Source organism: Pinus tabuliformis, chromosome Q (genome assembly GCF_031772625.1).
Source record: "Pinus tabuliformis cultivar Carrire ecotype Pingquan chromosome Q, CPIR1, whole genome shotgun sequence".
Lineage (NCBI taxonomy): Eukaryota > Viridiplantae > Streptophyta > Pinopsida > Pinales > Pinaceae > Pinus > Pinus tabuliformis.
In genome coordinates, this window is record NC_142296.1 from 699896781 (window position 1) to 699900824 (window position 4044).

At 35.5% G+C, this 4044-nt stretch overlaps 1 pseudogene; it reads left to right on the top strand.

The window, feature by feature from the left end:
- The first annotated feature begins 2992 nt into the window (after positions 1-2992).
- Positions 2993-3472, top strand: LOC149221468 (small ribosomal subunit protein uS19 pseudogene; annotated as a pseudogene).
- The last annotated feature ends 572 nt before the right edge of the window (positions 3473-4044 follow it).

Genomic DNA, 4044 nt, shown 5'->3' on the forward strand with positions numbered 1-4044 from the left:
AGCACTTGGAATGTGTTGGAACTTGGCAAGTCTTAGCATGTTTGGAATGTGTTGAGATGACTTGGTATGCTTTGTCATGGTTTAATTTTAAAGTTATTTGAGATAAATTATTGGAAACTAGATGAAAAGAAATGGAGGAAGATTTGGCACTTAGAATTCATTGACACTTGGTACTTGGCACCTATTGGCACCTAGTGTTGGTGTTCCTAGCATGCCCCTCATGGAAAAGGTAAATTGATGACTTATTAACCCTATTATGTGCTCATTTCTTTGTAGTTTAACCTTAAATTCATCCATTTTGTTTCCTTGACAATCCTTGGCATGCCTTTTCATGCCAACATCTTGGCATGCCTTATCACTTGGCACATCTTATCTTGTTTGAAATGTCTTCATACTATCTAGCACATGTTAGCATGCCCTAACATTCCCTAACACACCTTGGCAGTCATGACCTAACAACTAGCATTACATTTTTCCATGAATTGGGAACCTTACATTCACTAGAACACCTTGGCAGTCCCTAGTTGTCATTCCCTCTGTTACCCTCAACAATGTCACAGTCTGATGAGGAGATTGACAGAAGTAACCACAAACCATCCTTTTAGTTTGGTAGCTAGCCGTACCAAACCAGAGAGTGCTCTCTCTATGATATCACAACCAAGAGATGACTAGAATGTAAATGATTTTAGGCTAGATAGCTAGGCTTAGGTGGGTTTTGGAAATTTTAGGGTTTTGTTCTTGGATAAGGGAGAAAAATCAGGTAGCTAGGTTAGTAGATCAAATGGTTACAACAACAAAGATATAAATAAGCAAGGTAGCATTAATTTTGTGATGGATCTTAGGGTTTGTCGGTGTAGTGTAGTGTTTATAAGAAGCAAAAGGTCTTAATGAGCATGAAACATGAATTGATTAAGCAAGAAAGAAAGTAAAAAATAATGATTTTTCCATCAAAACAGAGCTTTATGCAAAGAATTTTGTTTATAAACTGTAAGGAAAACCATTGAAGAATTGATGAATGGAAAGAGAAGATGAATATCTTTCATATAAAGCTATAACAAAGAAAAAATAACATCACAAACTTACTGCACATAAATTCCTAGATAAAAGTTGCAAATTGTGTCCTTTGATTTCCAGAAAATGTCCAAGTACAAGCTCCAATAGTTCTCTCCTCTAAAATCCAACCTGTGCTATCTCTCCCACCTGCCAAATATGGATAAAAATTAGTGAACTAACAATATTAATTAATAAAACCATCACTTCCAACCCCTGTGCCCCCTTGTGGATCTATCGTGTCCCCAAAAAGTGAGTTTGTGAGAAAGGTCAAACTCATTCGGCCTTACTCTCCTTGACGAGTATGACGAGATAGATGATCTTACATTACTTTTTTGATCGCTTGGAGACTACATGTGATTCATATATCTCTAGTATTTTCCCAATAACTAGGACTAGAGAATGGTTAGACCCATATAAAATTTTAGGGTGCATTTCAACAATGAATTTCATGGTAATAATTGAAACTTGACTAAAAAATCATGAGTAACCTAAACAGTGAGAGTAAGAATGCCATAATGCCACTAACCTATGGGTGAGACATGAAAGCAGTAATAATTAATTAGCTGATTGTATTATATATGTGATTATACAAAGAGAAGCTAAGCAACTTATTCTTGCTATCATGCTTTTTAGGTGAATTGAAAGGAACGCAACCCACCAATGCTACTACATGAAAGTGCCCACAACTTGAACCTTTGAATGGTAAGGATGACGAATGCCACCGATATAAGTAGGTGCTGCATATGACTCTGCCTCCATTCTGTGCTGTGCCTGCTCGTGAATCAATTCAATAGAGATGAATGGATAGGGCAGCTGGTCAGAGATCTTTAAGGCGAAAACACCACCCTTGAGAAACTGATACATAAAGACAAAAACAACATATCCCCACTTCGAGGGGTCGAATCCATGACTCTAGGAATTGTTCCATGAGGTGTTCTAACCAAACCCTAATGTATAGGGAAGTTAAAGCACTAGTAGAAAATGAGAAATTAGTGACTAGGTGACTAAAAAATTTAGTCACCACAACTTTTTTAAGTGAAATACTATCAAAAATGAGCAATTTTAAGTGACCCAACTAAAAACAACTAACATAATTGACTAATTTAGTTGCAGGTTAAAATATATGACTAGCTAATTAGTAAACTAAAAATGACTAATGTGAATAACTAATGTAGAGTAAACTATGACTAACTTCTAATAAGGTATTTTTGAGCTACTTACAACTACTTGAGGCTTATTAATAACATTATTCCCCAAAAATAATGGACTGCTTAGGAATATTTGAGTTTATTAATAACATTATTCATAGAATTAAGTATATTTTCCACCTCCTTAAGGGTTAGTTGATGTTGCCCTTATGTGTAAACCTCATGTTCTCTTTCCCTCTTTATATGAACATACTTGCTTAGAGAAGGTTTTTTTACTCTCATATGGTACAAACATTTTTCAAAATAATTTTTTTTTTATATTTTTATTGACACTCTCAACCAAAATTATCACTCTCTCGACCTTGAACAATATTAAATATATAACATCCTACTCAATAGTAACAACATAAAAATTTAGCAAATTGTGATAATCTAAACTTCGGCTACTCTAAAATCTAAAATCACCCATTAAAATTTAATTTCTCACCATTCTATTGACAAATTATTAAAATCTAATAAATTAATTTCCTGCTACTCTTGAGGTAAGGTGTTCCATGAGTGTGTTTGCGGGATTAGAGAAGAAGCATTTTTTATTGATTCAATTGCAACCATGGAAGACACGGATGTGGATGTTGACACGGTGCAGTCGAAGAAGAGAACATTCAAGAATTTATCCTATAGGGATGTCGATTTGGATGCCCTTTTGGAAATGACCTCTTGAGGTAAGGTGTTCGTTGAGTGTGTTTGTTGGAGTAGAGTAGGGTGTGTTGTCTGTTGATTCAATTGAAGCCATGGGGGACGCGGATGTGGATGTTGGCACAATGCAAACGAAGAAGAGAACGTTCAAGAAGTTCTCCTATAGGGATGTTGATCTGGATGACCTTTTGGACATGACCTTTGAAGAGATCATCAAGCTCTTCCATGCTCATGCTTGAAGAAGGTTTCATCGAGGTTTGAAGAGGAAACCAATGGTCTTGATCAAGAAGCTTCGTAAGGGGAAACAAGAAGCTCCTGCAAGTGAGAAACCACAGCTAGTTATAACCTACCTCCGTAACATGATAATTCTTCTTGAGATGATTGGTAGAATTATTGGTGTTTACAATGGGAAGACATTCAATCAGGTCAAAATCAAGCCTGAGATGATTGGCCATTATATGGCAGGGTTTTCTATTTCGTATAAGCCATTCAAGAATGGGAGACCTGGTATTGGTGCTACACACTCCTCTAGGTTTATTCCTCTGAAGTATAACATCTTAGATCATTTGATATGATGGATATGTAGTGGGGTATTCTTAACGTTTTCTGACTTACAAGTATAGGCACAGATAACTGGTTGCATATTTACATTAGTAAATCCTTTCACAATGCTTAAATGAATTTTGAAGAGTAATTTTGGGTGTATTTTTACCTTTAATTAGCCAATGCACTATATTTATATTGTATAAGTTGAACTATTTGGTTATTTTGATGAAACTTCCATCAAAAAAAAAAATATGGTTCCATAGACTATTTTTAGTTAGCTTGTAAAAGTTAAAATATCATTTCATTTCATTATTCCTTCCCTATTACACTTCTTCCTTACCAGGTTGGGAGAGGGCTTAAAGCCAATAACACTCATTTTAAATAAACTCTATTTCGTACTAGGCTTCCAGGCAGACTTAGTATTGTAGTCCCTTCCTGGTTTGTAGTGCCAAATGCCTCAATTGCATCCTCTACAATAGTTATACAATTATGGAGATGTAGAATGTTGCCCAGGTCAAGAGCGTATCATGAGAAAACATGAAATAACCTCCCAACTAGATCCTTTGCCTATAAGTAGCAATACTACTCTCCTTTTTTTCAA